The sequence below is a fragment of the Cricetulus griseus genome, chromosome 2 (genome assembly GCF_003668045.3).
Source record: "Cricetulus griseus strain 17A/GY chromosome 2, alternate assembly CriGri-PICRH-1.0, whole genome shotgun sequence".
NCBI lineage: Eukaryota > Metazoa > Chordata > Mammalia > Rodentia > Cricetidae > Cricetulus > Cricetulus griseus.
The window spans coordinates 334350128-334366093 of NC_048595.1; the positions used below are offsets into that span (position 1 = coordinate 334350128).

The 15966-nt window shown below is 38.6% G+C and overlaps 1 pseudogene; it reads right to left on the reverse strand.

Annotated features, from left to right (window-relative positions):
- Positions 1 to 14499: 14499 nt before the first annotated feature.
- On the reverse strand, positions 14500 to 15484 carry LOC100774655 (annotated as a pseudogene).
- Between the last annotated feature and the right edge of the window lie 482 nt (positions 15485 to 15966).

A 15966-nucleotide genomic window follows, 5' to 3' on the forward strand; every position in this document is an offset into this window, starting at 1 on the left:
ACAGGTTTGTTTGCAGAAAATGACATCAATTATTAAGTTTCAAGAAATTTATTCAAGAAAAATATGAAAATCCAGAAGTCTACTGTTGGAACTGTAATTGAAATTAAAATAAAGATTGACTACAAGTAAAATGGAGCAAAGGAAAATTACACCAAAGTAAAACTGAAAGTGAAGATGTTAATTGACATAAAATGAAATAGTAAAAATAAATGTTTAACTCTGCAAAAAAAGGATGGATTTCTGTGCAAAACGAATGAAAGCAAACAGTAAATTTAACAAAATGTTTTATGAGGAACATAAAGTTGTACTACATGTCAACACTACTAAGCTGTCCTCTGGCTTTCCCACAGATGGATACCACTCTTCCAAGTCTAAGGGAAGAGACATGACATCTTACCAATTTCAAACCTAACAGGAAAGAGGACACTTTCTAGTCATCCAAACCTAATGTCAAAGCCTAATGACGAGAGCACATAAAGGACAGCTGTATGATACACCTTCTGTGGTTGTTGGTACTTCACCTGCGATGTGAACACATTTAGAAGTAATACAAGTGTGCTGCACTGATTGCCACAAGGATGTAAAAAGGTTTTGACTACAGAAAAGCTGCAAGCCAGCAGATGATCAAAGCCACGCGTGCCAATAATTGGTAAAGTCGTGTTCCATACAGCCCTTGTGTATCCTTCCAGACCTGTGTGTTCCTAGTCATTTCAATCAACAGAACAAAGGAAACCAAATAAAATGACACTCCACAGAGTGATAAATACTCACAAGCACAAAAATATGTACACCATTTCTTACACTGAGTGAAATGTGCATGCATCAATTGTTTTAGCAATTATCAGCTCGACACTGTGTTATGGGTTGATGTATGGGAAGGATGAACAAATATTAATTAACTATTTGTGTGTTGGGTACAAATCTTAAACAATAACTGAGTGAAACCAAATGGGCATGTTGGGAGACTCCCGCCGTTTCCTTTGAAGTCCCAGTTCCTGCGATGATGAGACAACCCAGCAGGTGCAGGTGACATGATTTTCCCACTCTCTTTCTGATGACTCATTTTTAAAATGAAGTGAAACATTATCCCTAATTATAACTGTAATCTGTGCCTTTGAGATTTTTTTAAGATCTCTTTAAACACTAAAGTAGATTTCTCCAATACATTATTCTTTCATACATTTCTCTGATTTTTATTTGAAGATCATCCAAGTGCTGGATAATTGAGGCCATTTTTAAATCTACCAGCCCTTGGTTGTTTTTTTTTTTCCCAGAACTTGCCTCTAGGGTTTACATAAAATGTCCTCTGCCACTCTATATTTAGTCCACACTCCTTCACTAACAACCTTGACCAATGCAACCAAATTTCCCCCACAGCATATTGCATCACACGTTTACTTTTTTCCTTGCCCTCTAACATTGAAAACATAGTTGTAGGTGGCACACACACACACAGGAATTGGTGTAAATATGTTTTTATCTAAATTCTTGACAAATTTGTTTTTTGCTTTTATATATGTATGCTTTAGAATGGTGGCAAGTTTCGTTAGCTTTGAATGTGTTTATTTTTAAAAATAATTTATTTAAGTTCATTGTATATGCATTGGTGCACATTGACATCATATCCCCTGGAACTGGAGTTACAGATGGTAGTGAGCTGCCATGTGGGTGCTGTGAATTGAAGCCAGGTCATCTAGAAGAGCAGCCGGTGCTCTAAACCATTGAGCCATCTCTCTAGCCCCTATATGTATTTCTTAAACAGGAATTAGCTTGTATGTGACAACTAATACTGGAGAGGATGTGAGGAAGGGGGAATCCCTCTTCACTGTCAGTAGAACTACAAACTAGTTAGAAATCAGTATGGAGATTTTTCAAGCCCACCATATGACTCAGCTATACCACCTTGGGAATATAGAAAGGACTGAATGTCTTACTGAAGAGCTATCTGGTCATCAATGTTCACTACTGATGTGTTAACTTTAGCAGGGAACTAGAACCAACCTAGAAGTCCACCAATAGATGAATGGATAATCAAAGCATAGTGCCTACCTAACTTGGCTAATATTTTATTAGGATTTCTTATGTATAGGTACACAGTTACCAGTATGTAAGAGACCTTAGTTAGAGCAATCTTCGTCAAGCTGGCACAGTGTTCTCTTTTCCTCCTTGGACTATAGAAGATAAAAGTTGTTGGAAGTAACATGAGCTTGAGAAAATTTCAAAACTGAAATGTGTTTTCCCACACTCTGAAGGAAAATGGCACTCCCATTAAATCTGCATTCACAGAACTGAGGAATGACCCTTAATTGAAAAAAAAACTACCCAAGGTGACTTTTGGTAGCTTGGGCTGGACTCCCAATAAGGACCTAATTTAAAAGCTGAAATGTATACATTAACTTCTTTGTGGTAAAATTATCAATATCTCCATGCTTCTTGCTTCATTTATACAATGTTTGCTACATATTCAAACACCATGATACATATTCAAACTTCACAACTACCATGATAATAATAAAAGACACATCCCAAACTAAATTTGAGAATCTTCACAGCAGCCAGATTACTAAAGTTCAAATACCATTGCAATGTTGTGAGAATTAAAAATTTCCTTTACGTACTTCTACAGATCTTATTGTGGCAAACTGTGCACACATCCCTGGTTTACTGCATAGGTCCTCCTTGATTCCTGTGCTATGGATACATATGCCTGCATGTTTGTATATTTGTACATCTCTATGTAGAGAGATAATGGAATTTTAATCCAGGAAAAGGATTCTCCTTTTTGAAAGTTTAAATGAAGTGTCATTGTCAGCTGAGATATGTCGAACTTTCTGACAGATTCAGGAGTCGAATCCCCAAAGACTAACACTTTCCTTTTTCAGAGCCATTTCCTATCTGTGTGACCCTCTGGGAGAACCTAGCAATATTCTGTGCATTTATTATGGTTAAAATAACCCAGAAGTGTCTATTTATGCACTTTCTGGAGCTGACTTGGGCCAGTAATGAATGACATCTGATTCACTTTCTTTGTAAGTATGGAATCTTCATAAAGGATCTCAAATATATTCTAGGCCAACCTTTATGCAATATAAATAGAAGATTTTTAAAAGAAATTTAAAAGAAAAAATACTTGAATTGTTATTTGATACATGAGTGATTTCCTGAGGGGAAAAACTATTAAATTATAAGCAAATGTCCTTATGTCTAATCACTACTCAAAAGAAAAAACAGTATAAAACAAAGAAATAGTAAGTATTACATTAATTGCAGACATGTTAAGAAGTGAGCTAGGTACTGTGCCATATGCTTATGATCCTAACACTAAGGGAGTCAGGGCCACTTAATTCTGTATCTGAGGTTCTAGGACAGCCTGGGTTGTATTTAAAAAAAAAAAGTCTTTTCCAGAACGCAAAAAGAAAAATGAAACAAATTGAAGACAAAGTCTGTTGTTTTGCATCAGAGATACTATAACACAACTTCATAAACTCAATCCACATGTTCACAATGTCCCCAAACAGTTGATACCACAGAGGGCAATGCAGTGTGCCCCTTGATAATCACCGTGCCTTTATTGACAAAGCTCTGCCTACAATCAAAGCTTTAAGGAAGAGAACTTCAAAAGAGCATCAGTAACACAGAATGTGGCTCTTCAGCATCAGAAGCAGCACCAGGAGCAATCTCCATTGCTAACAATAACAGAAATTTGCTGGTCATGTTTACTTCTGGAATTTATATGTAAGGCCCCAGTTTTGGAAGTGACTCAATACACTATTTAAAGGTAAGGCCTTTTGGGAAAATACTAGACCATGCATGCTCTCCCTCATGAGTGGAATTAGTACAGGTATTACATTGAGGGGAGCATCCAGGCCCTTTTGTGCCCTTTTGCTGTCCTGCCATGTGAGAATATTATCCTGTGAGGAAAAGCAAGAAAAAGCAGCCTTCACCAGACACCAAATTTGCTAGCACTTGGACCTTCCAAGTTCTCAGCTTCTAAAACTGTGAGAAACAGATTCCTATTGTTTGTAAATTACATAGCCTGGAATGTTTCGTTCCAGCAGTTGAGAAGACCAAGATGGGTCGATGCTTTGATTTCTTTTGTTTTAGTAAATAAGCTAAGTCATGGTTTAATTCCTTTTTCAATTCAAGTAAAGAGTTTATGTTCTTGCAATTGTTTGAATAAAATAATTTGAAACATTTTTCACATATTTGAGGAAAAAACTCATCAAGATGAAAAACACATTCCATTATTTCCATAACAGAAAAATAGAAATTACTTTTGGGGAATATGGTACTCACCATCAATAACATATGTAATATGCACATGTTTGTGGCTTCCTATAAAGAAGAGCCTAATCGTATGATTCTGCTGTTATGAACAAACATTTGCTTTATTCCTAATGTAATTTATTTAAAATTGCTAAGATAAAATAGAATAATTTCCTCCTTATAAAATTATTTCAAGCCCATTCTAGATACTCCCTGAGCCTAGACACACGGGGGAGGGCCTAGGCCCTATCCCAAAGGATATGACAGACACTGAAGACTTCCTTATGGAAGGCCTCACCATTCTTGGGGAGCAGAAAGGGTATGGAATAGGTAGGGTGTTAGTTGAGGGGACAGGGGAGGAGGGGAGGCAGAGGGAACTGGGATTGACATGTAAAATAATCTTGTTTCTAATTTAAATAAAAATGGAGAAAAATAAAAAGGTTCATAGGTAAAAAAAATATTTGAAATTCTCTAGTAATTTAATCAACTCTAATCAAGTTCATATTCTTCAATTTCTCCAGACCACAAGAAAATAAATTAGAGATTGTATAGGATAATCTTCTCTTTTACTTAAAAAGAAAATCTCATAATGCTGGACTGGATGATGTACACTTTAATCCTAGCACTTTTGAAGACTGATACAGAAGAATTTCAATTCCAGACCAGCTTGGGCTACACAACAACACCTGCTTCCCAAACAAAGAAAGGGAAAAATCTGGTAAAGCAATTTCTAGAAGAGAAGGAAAAGGAAAAAGAAGAAAGGAAGAGGAGGAGAAGGAGGAAGAGAAGGAGAAGAAGAGGAGGAGGAGGAAGAGGAAGAAGAGGAAGAGGAAGAGGAAAAGGAAGAAGAAGAGGAAGAAACTTTAGAGGAGGAGAAAACACATTCCACTATGTGATAAGGAATTTGGGCACATAGTAAGTTTTTATATATCTATCTTTCACAGAAGATATATTGATATTGAGTATCCAGTATATATGTTGACACACAGACAGTGCAATTCCTAGAGAATCAAAATTGCTTCTTTTGCTATCATACCTCATCTTGTTCAGGTCTAGTAAAACAAAAATAAAGTGCTTTCAAAACACATTTCTCATTATCAAGAAACTTGAACAGCCACTTATAAAGAGTGTCATTTTCATGAACTTATCTCCTGCAAAGTGGAGATCTGAAGGTAACCACAACTGCTGTGAATTCATAGGTTCAATAGCCACATCATGTCCAGAAGACAGGATTTTGAATGAATCCTCCACCTCCTCCAGCTCTTACAATTTTTCTGTCTCCTCTTCCAAGACCTTGTGGTTACCTGCAGACTACCTCAGCATGATCAAGTCAGCCAAATATCTAACATGGATAAGGGAGTAGCTTATGAGGTCCCACTGCTAAGTGAGGAGCTACTGGCAGTTGATATACTGGGCAAGGAAGTATCACTACTATTGGGACGTGGCCACTGGTAGGTTAATCCAAAATGGATTCTCCCACACCCAAGGCATGTGGGCAGCACTAATTTCACTCCACTGGTTAAAACATGAATAAATAGAGCCATTGGAGATGGCTCAGCAGTGAGAACACATAATGTTCTTCCAAAAAACCTAGGTTTGGTTCTATGGACTCTATGGGCACTCTCATACATTCGTATAAACATGCATGCATCTGTATATAATGATGTAAATAAATAAGAAAGGAGACATTTGGATAGTTGAGGGGGGATGGTGTTTCTGTGCGGAGTAGGAGGGGACAAGGAAAGGGGGATATGATTAGGATACATTGTGTGCACGCATAAATTTTCAAAGAATAAATATAAAAAGTATTAAATTGATCCCTCCTCCTGCTCTTCAGCTGAATTCCAGGAGCGCAGGCTGTGGGTCACCGTATCTGGTTCCATCAGTTACTGGATGTAGGTTTTATGATGATAGTTGGGCTATTCACCAATCTAATTACAAGAGAAGGCCATTTCAGGCATCCTCTTCACTATTGATAGGAATCTTAGCTGGGGTCAACTATGTACATTTTTTGGAATTTCCCTAGCACCAGGTTTCTCCCTAACCCCATAGTGGCTCTCTGTATTGAGATATCTCTTTCCTTGCTCTCCCTCTCGATCCCTAACCCTCGACCATCCTGTTGCCTCATAGTGGATGGGTATTGGGTTTGGGAGGAGTTGAAGGAGAGCAGGAGGAGGGGTGGGAGAGGGGAGAACTTGGGTTAGAATGTAAAATGAAATTAAAAATAAATTTAATAAAAATTAAATGACATAGAACCATCAAGAAGGCTTAGTGGGTAAAACCACTTGCCATGCAACCCTGCTGTCCTGAGTCAGATGCCTAGAATACCTTCTGAAATTTGTCCTCAATTGCCACAAAGGGGCTATGGAGTGTGAAACAGACTAATAAACAAAAAGCTGAAACTGGTCTGAGATATGTTCAGAGACCTGCCTACCAGGGTTACTTGAGTGCTGAGATGTTATTTGTAACAAAATCTGAATCATTCAATTTTACCACTAAAGGCTTGGGAGCCGGATGCTGGGCTTAAAGCCTGCTACCTCAGAGAGGCAGAGAGAGCACCCAGCTGACCTTCCTCCTTCACCAATATCCCAGAAAGTGAGCTTTTTCCTACGCCATCTCAAACAAAACTACTCAAATTTAATTGTCCCTCCCTTCTACTACTTCTACTACTCCCTCCCACACACTTCCTGTGTGTCTCTCTAGCCTTCCTCCTGATTCTCTCTTACTCTCTGTGTTGCTTTTTTCCTACCAACTGGTTTCTTGCTCTGCCTCAACCTATGGTTGACTCCATTTAATTCTTTTTACAATATTCAGGCAGAAAGCTCTTGGATTAAAGGTGTGCTAGAACTGAACCACACTGCAACTAGAAACGGGTTTTTCCAGTAAATAATGCAATCTTAGGGATTACTGTGTGATCAAATATCCTCAAATTGAAATCATATGCCATCACATTAAACTTTAACTCAGATTTTTAATAGAATTAATAATGTGATATATAATTAATATTATAATTATAATTACATTATAATTATAACAATTGTATTATAATAATTATATATAATAATTATATTATAATTAATAATGTGCCATATCATGTAATAGGAATACATAAACATGTGGTTTCTCTGTTTGGGCATATACACCACCCATATTATCAATACTGCTTTTGCAATTTTTACAGTTTATTCTAGTATTTTCATAACTAGAATAAAGTTTAGGTAATGATGAAAAGAATGATAACAAAAGGCTCTTTCTGTTTTCTAGAAGTGTACAAAATTAAGAGCAAAGTGGGCCCTTAATCAAGAATTAAAATTAACCAATTTTATAGAGAGTAAATTCATTTAATAGGAGTTTTGAAATTATGAATGATTTTTTCAGTGTCCAAATATTAATATTTCTAACTAAAAATTAACTCTCATATTAGACAAATAAATAAAAAGCTTGTACTTTTAATTTTAAAAAAATGCTTTGAGACAGAGTCTCTCTCAGGCTAGCCAGAGATCTGCTCAGAGATTTGCCTGCCTCTGCCTCATAAGTACTGGAGTTAAAGGCATGTGCCACCACACCAGGTTGAAACTTAGACTCTTCATAGAATCAATTTTATCTAGAAATCTGTTACAGTATTTGCTATGCAACTATTAATGTAGTAATTGCCTTTGAATTTAGAATGCAGACAGAATATATGCATTTGTGGACTATTAATCACATAACCATTTTTAACAATCTGTGAGTTTATGAGAAGGCAGAAAAATATTTAGTTTGTTTTTAATCCTCTATGTATAAAAGGAGAAAGAAGAATGCAGGGAGGGAAAGAGAGAAAGAACATTAGTGCCCTATAAATGCATATAGATCATTTAAATTATCTATTATCAGAAAAATGATGAACTTTGTAAGTTATTACAGCACTAAGATTTCATTATTTTGATGAAATGCTTGATGCTAATTCACTGCAATACGATCATAAGTAACACTTGAGTATATGAACCACACTTGTCAAAGTCAATGAACAAAACACTATTTTGATGTAGGGCCCTTGAACTCCTTTATGGCTTTGGCTTTGTTTACATTGTAATTTTCAAAATTAAGTAATCTGCATGGTTCCCTGGTGTGAATTAACAAGTGGCTCTCAATCAATGTTTCATGTTTTCTTCAGTAAGCCCATGGAGGAAATATTGCCTGACTCCTTTCTTGCTGTACCATAGTCGGTATATCTTGCTGCTTGTCTGTGAAGACCATGTTTTTACATTATGTACTAAACCACAGTTTAAGAGTCTTCCTCCATATATTCAGTAAAAAGACAAAAATAGGAAAAAAACAAATTAATTCTGTAATCAAAAACAAAGACCAATATATTTATAATAAAATTATCCCATCATTTCATTTCCCACGAAAATATTACATACTTCCCCAATCACTTGTACACAGATATATGAACAGCTAAAGATATTTTAATACACTTCCTGTACTGCTCCCAAACACACTCTCACCAGAAAACTACTGATCAAATTTTCACGATTAAGTTTTTGACTCTCTTATTTGAGATACTTAAAATCTTATTATTTATTGTGGAGTTTCTTTTCTTCATAAGTAAAACTTGGCTAATGATTTCAGCAAAGGAAAACAACAGAATTTTGGAAGGATGAGTTCAGTATAGAAAATAAAACTCGAAACATTAAAAAAGAAAAAGCAGTGATTTCAAAGCCAAGGTTTCATGGTGGATTGTCATTATTTATTGGAACAGACAAGTGTGCACCAATGTAGTGTCTCATTGGTTTCAAGGACATAAGAGAATCTGAAGATAAACCAAGAATGTAATCAGCCAAATATGCAAGAGTGGGAGGGAATACACCTGTTGCCATAGAGTCAAAAAGCCACATCTTCAAAGGCACTAAAGAGCAAACATGAAAATGGTAAGCTACATCAGTGTTCTCAAAGCATCAGAAGAAGCTAGAACTAACAGAAATGATGGGCCTGAACTAATTGGATTTTAAATCAGGATCAAAATGCAGCATGCATTATCCAGAAATGGAGCAGTCTAATTTAGTAATTACGGGATTCTCTGCCATTGATTCCATCACAGCTCTCAGTGTTTCAGGCATCAGATCCATGCCCCCCCACACATCCCCAGGGATGGCACAGCCTTCTCAGTTTTTGCAGTTAGGAAACTTCCATCAATGCATTGTTTCAATTTTTCATCTCCTCTTATCTCTGCTGCATGATCCCTTTTGCTGAATACGGTTTACAATCAATAGAATAAAATGGTATCCGTAAGTACAATTTGGAAATTATTACACATATCTTCATTTCTGGTAAATTCTGCTTTGAGTCTGGGAACCTTAACCCTTTTATTTTTCTGCACGAACATTTTCTTTGAAGTTCCTTTTCTTCATAAGTAAGACTTGGCTAATGATCTCAGTAAAGGGAAACAAGAGAGGAGGGACTGGGAGGAAACACACCTGTTGCCATAGACTCAAAAGCCATGTCTTCAAAGACAGGAAAGAGCAAAGGTAAAAATATTAAAGCTCCTTTTGGGTTCTCAAAGTTGTCAAAAAGATAGAGCTACAAGTAGTGATGAGCCTGGATTTACTGAATTTTAAATCAAGATCAACATATAGCATAAAATATTCACAAACAGAACAGGAAAAACATTTCTAAAAAAATAGAACAAACATGCTCTTCATTTATTATAGTGTATTAGGAGAAATAGATCAACTACCCCCTAAGCTTCTAGTACTGAATGGAACTTCTGAACTGACTGCAAAAGATGCCAAGGTCTAGGACAACTGACTGTAATAATGTCTGGATAGATAAACAGATGAGCATTCATTTTTTCTATTTGCAAATCTGGTTGTATTGAGCAAATGTAAACCATATGACCCAATGGCAAAGATTAATGATTATAAAACAAATAAAAATGAGTAACTGTGGCAATCTGTGATTGGATTCCATATTATCTCTATCATAAAATGATGTATGCATGTATAAAATTTTTAACAGAAGGATGCAATGATCAGCAAGGCATATCAGAGAGTTAGAAAATATTCATAGTTTGCAGAAAGATTTACATTTAGATCTACTGACAACTCTGGGCTTTATGAAAGATACTAAAGCTTCCATCAACCTCAATCTCCTTTTCTGCAGAATGAGACCAATACTAGGATCACAGATGGCTTCCAGTGTTCAATAATATGAAGGATATAAAGTTGTTAAATAATATTTTAACATAATAAGTGCTATTTGTATAATGATAACAAAACATAGTGCTTTCTCTTTGTTCTCAAGAGAGTAGAAGGATAAAGGATTTTTTTCTATTTTTTATTTAAATTAGGAACAAGCTTGTTTTACGTGGAAATCCAAGTTCCCTCTCCCTCCCCTCCTCCCCTGTCCCCCATTAACCGCCTATCCCATCCCCTTTCTGCTCCCCAGGGAGGGTGAGGCCTTCCATAAAGGATCTTCAAAGTCTGTCATATCATTTAGAGCAGGGCCTAGGCCCTCCCCCATGTCTCTAGGCTGAGAGAATATCCATCTATGTGGAATGGGCTCCCAAAGTCCATTCATATGCTAGGGGTAAATACTGATCTACTACCAGAGGCTCCCTATATTGCCCAGGCCTCCTAACTGACACCCATATTCAGAGAATCTGTATCAGTCCTATGCTTGTTTCCCAGCTATCAGTCTGGGGTCCATGAGCTTCCCTTTGTTCAGGTCAGCTGTTTCTGTGGGTTTCACCATCATGACCTTGACCCCCTTGCTCATCACTCCTTCCTCTCTGAAACTGTATTCCAGGAGTTCAGTTCAGTGTTTAGCTTTGGGTATCTGTTTCTGCTTCCATAAGCTACTGGATGAAGGCTCATGTTTGTCTTTTTGTGACTGGGTTACCTCACTCAGAATGGTTTCTTCTAGTTCCATCCATTTGCCTGCTAATTTCAAGATTCCATTGTTTTTTTTCTGTTGAGTAGTACTCCACAGTGTAAATGTACCACATTTTCTCTATCCATTCTTCAGTTGAGGGGCATCTAGGTTGCTTCTAGGTTCTGGGTTTTACAAACAATGCTACTAAGAACATAGTTGAACAGATAGATGTCCTTGTTGTATGAATATATATCTTTTGGGTATGTGCCTTAGAGTGAAATTGCTGGATTTTGAATTGCTGGATTGTGGTAGACTGATTCCCATTTTCCTGGGGATTCTCCATACTGATTTCCAAAGTGGTTGCATGAGTTGGCACTCTCATCAGCAGTGGGGGAGTGTTCCCCTTTCTCCACATGCTCTCCAACATAAACTGTCATTGGTGTTTTTGATTTTAGCCATTCTGAAAGGAGTAAGATGTTATCTCAGAGTTGTTTTGATTTGCATTTCCTTGATGGCTAAGGAGGTTGAGCACATTCTTAAGTGTCTATAAGCCATTTTAAACTCCTCTATTGAGAATTCTCTATTTATTTCTGTACCCTACTTTTTAATTGGATTATTTGGTGTTCTAGAGACTAGCTTCTTGAGTTCTTTGTAAATTTTGAATATCAGTCCTGAAGGAAGTTTATTGCACTTGTAAGTATACTGTATTTTTACAGGACAGAATTTCTGAATTGTCACTGTAGACTACGGGCTCTATTTATGAGTTGACGTAGTTCATTGCTTTGGACTGTGGAGATTTCTGAAGTATTGAGTAATTAAACCAGAGAACCAAAAGAACAGCTTCTACTGCAGCACATACCCATGTCTTCTGTCTTATAATTTCTTTCTTCAGGGGTAAACTCAATGAAAGGCAAACTGCAATGAGGATGTTGTCTAGTGTAATATCCCAGTGTTGTAGAAACATAGGGTTTCATTTTGAATGCTTTAGCATGAAATAGATGTACATTCACAAAGTAGAGGGCTATGCCAATCACTGCCCTTCTTACACCTATGGATAAGGAGCCTTCCTTTTTCAGCACTCAATTTAGCTTCCAATCCTTTTGCAAGCAGCTAGTATTTCCCTTCCAGATCTTTCTGCTCATTTTAGAATGTGTTGTGCAATCAAACTCATGCCAAGCATTGTCAGCTTAGGGACCAGCTTCTGTGGAATGATTTACACAGGATACATTTAGTGTTAATTTTATACATTAACCCTAAAAGGGTTCATCCTTAGTGTAAGTATAGGTGAGCATCAATGTGTTTTCTGTGTGCAGAGTGTCAGGGAATCCTGTTGTTAAAATTTAGGTTCTGAAGCAAGATGGTATCCTAATAGGCTTGCTCTATCACTAATTACTCTTTAGCCATGCTCAAGTTAGTTATTGTCCCCATGCCTCAGCCTCCACAGCTATAAAACTGAATAATTGCATCTGTTTGTGGAGCTTTAGAGATGGGTCAACAAGGGAAAGTAAATTAGGTGCATCAAGAAATTTGTAAGCACATGTAATGTTTATCATCTTCATATTTATTCATATTATTATATAAAATTGCTTCATTTGGTATTAATGAATATAATTGTTAACCATGTGAGAGACTTCTGCAACCATCATCTGATACTAAATGTTTACCATACTCAGTATTAGTCACTTTCTCTGAAATCACAACACAAGGAAGCAAAAAGCAATACTTCTTTCTTTTTTTAATTACATAAGATTTTTTTATTGGGAATTTCACAACAAGCATCCTAATCCCATTTATCTCCCAGTACCTCTATATCTGCCCTTCTCACTTACAGTGTTCACCCCCCCACACACACATAAGGAAAACTTAAGGAGAAATAATAAACATACAAGTACGAATATCAATAAAACTAAAACAAAACAAGAAAAACAAAAATCCAAAACCACGCATACAAATAAACAAAAATAGAACAAAAGTCATTTATAAAAATTCTGCATCTCCATTGCCTCTTCATTCATCTTATTGGCATTGGAATCTGTTGTGTATATATGATGCAGTATACCCTCTTGTCCAAATAAGTTTACTTGCTATTAGTGTAGTATGCTGTTGGTCAGGTTCAAGACCTCTGGCTTCTGGTATAGCATCAGTGCTGGGCTATCACTGAATCTCCTCTCAGATACCATGCTGTTGTCCTTATTCATGGAGATCTGGGGCTATGGTTCTTCAGGGTCGGTCCTCTCAAGCACTCCAGCAGGTCATAGATTAGTTAAATTTTGGGGAGTGCTAACTCAAAGCCCCAGATATGTGCTTAGGTGATAGCTGAGTCTGTCATTTTGGACTACTGGGACCACCCCTCCAAGGTGAAGGGTAGAAACAGCTCTCCTATGAGGGGTTGGTCAACAGGTGAAGAGGGAGTCAGCTCTCCAGTGACGGGCAAGACCAGCTCAGCACTGCCCTCCCCTTGTCCTTCAACACATGGTTCTCATGGGCTCCTGTGGTTATATAGACAATGGACATCAACACCGACCTCAACTGCATCTGGACCAGAAACACAGACATGGCCACCAGCAGCATCTTGGACCGAGTTGTCACCATGGCCCAGGATAATAGTGTGAGCCTCTTATAACAGGATGGACCCATCAGTAGCATTGTCCCCCGACTCCAACAATACCCCTGACAGGGGAGGGTCATGGTGACTACCCAGACCCACTACCAGTTTGACAGATTTGTTCATGCCTGGTACCCTCCTAGGCACTAGGATACACAGAGCACCATAGAGCACAGTCTGGACTTCAGTCATTTAAGTCTTTAGTAATGACATCACAACCCTCCAAAGAACTATCATGTATAACTAAAGCATTTCTTGTAAATTTGTGTGTGTGTGTGTGTGTGTGTGTGTGTGTGTGTGTGTGTGTGTGTGAGAGAGAGAGAGAGAGAGAGAGAGAGAGAGAGAGAGAGAGAGAGAGAGGCTTGTGTGTGCAGGTGTCCATGAAGGACAGAAGTGGGCACTGGACCCCATATAATTGGAGTTACATGAAGCTGGAGTCTCCCAATACAGGTTCTAGAAACTGAATCCTGGTACCGTAGAAGAGCAAGAAAAGAAGGAAGTGCTCTTAACCACTGAGCCATCTCTGCAGTCCCACATTGCTAAGTTTTTAAAGCAGAAGCAAATTTTACATTCTTTTTTTGGGGGGGTGCAGTGAACTTTGTTGATGGTATTCAAGAGAGTAGGGCTCCCTAAACCCCTCCTTATTCTAGGGGTCTGGAATGGAAACTGTGAGGGAGATGATCAGTGTGGGGGTTGTTGGACAGGGACTGCTCAGCAGCCAAGGCCTCTCTCTTGCTCAAGTCCATGCTGGGGGTGGATGGTCCAGGGTGAGCTTCTTACTCCTTGGAGGCCATGTAGGCCATGAGGTCTACTACCCTGTTGCTGTAGCCAAATTCCTTGTCATACCAGGAAATGAGCTTTACAAAGTTGTCGTTGAGATCAATGCCAGCCCCAGTGTCAAAGGTGGAAGAGTGGGAGTCACTGTTGAAGTCGCAGGAGACAACCTGGTCCTCAGTGTAGCCCAGGATGCCCTTCAGTGGGCCCTCGGATGCCTGCTTCACCACCTTCTTGATGTCCTCATACTTGGCCGGTTTCTCCAGGCAACATGTCACATCCACGAAGGACACGTAGGGGGTAGGAACACGGAAGGCCATGCCAGTCAGATTCACTTTCAGCTCTGGGATGACTTTGCCCACAGCCTTGGCAGTGCCAGTGGATGCAGGGATGATGTTCTGGGCAGCCCCACGGCCATCACGCCACAGCTTACCGGAGGGCCATCCACAGTTTTCTGGGTGGCAGTGATGGCTTAGACTGTGGTCACAATGCCAAAGTTGTCATGGATGACCTTGGCCAGGGGGCTAAGCAGTTGGTGGTGCAAGACCCATTGCTGACAATCTTGAGAGAGTCGTACTTGTCATGGTTCACACCCATCACAAACATGGGGGCATCAGCAGAAGGGGCAGAGATAATGACCCTCTTGGCTCCGCCCTTCAAGTGGGCTCCATCCTTCTCCATGGTGGTGAAGACTCCAGTAGATTCCACAACATACTTGGCGCCAGCATCGCTCCATTTGATGTTGGGGGGATCTCGCTCCTGGAAAACAGTGATGACCTTCCCGCTGATGACAAGCTTCCCATTCTCAGCCTTGACTGTGCTTTTGAACTTGCCATGAGTAGAGTCATACTGGAGCATGTAGACCATGTAGTTGAGGTCAATGAAAGGGTCATTGATGGCAACAATGTCCACTTTGCCAGAATTGAAGGCAGCCCTGTAAACCAGGCGTCCAATAGGGCCAAATCCGTTCACACCGACCTTCACCATTGTGTCTCCGGAACGAGGCTGGCACTGCACGAAAAGATGCGGCTGTCTCTAGAACAGGGAGGAGCAGAGAGCATATTTTACATTCTTGACCAGGTATTTTAATTTCTGTTTGACTTCAAGACAAATATTGGCAGACATTGAATATTTTGCTATGTTTTACATGGTTCCAGGAAAAATAATGTTTTGCCTCAGAAATGCTCTCAGAGTTTACATATGCTCACAATTATCTAGGTCAATACATAATGTTCCTACTGGTTCCAAAAATTATACTTCAAAACACTGGAAGCAAAATTTTGAGTTTCTCATGTTTTTAGTTTTCTCTTTACTCAGGAGAAAACAAGAAATTCATGTTGATGCCTTCTGGAGTGTGGTGCTATGCCATGCTGAAACCAAAATGTTTATAAAACAAGAGCTAACATTAGCTTTGAAAGATTTGAGTTTCAGGATAAAAGGGGAGAAAGTGGGTTGGAATTAGCCTCCTG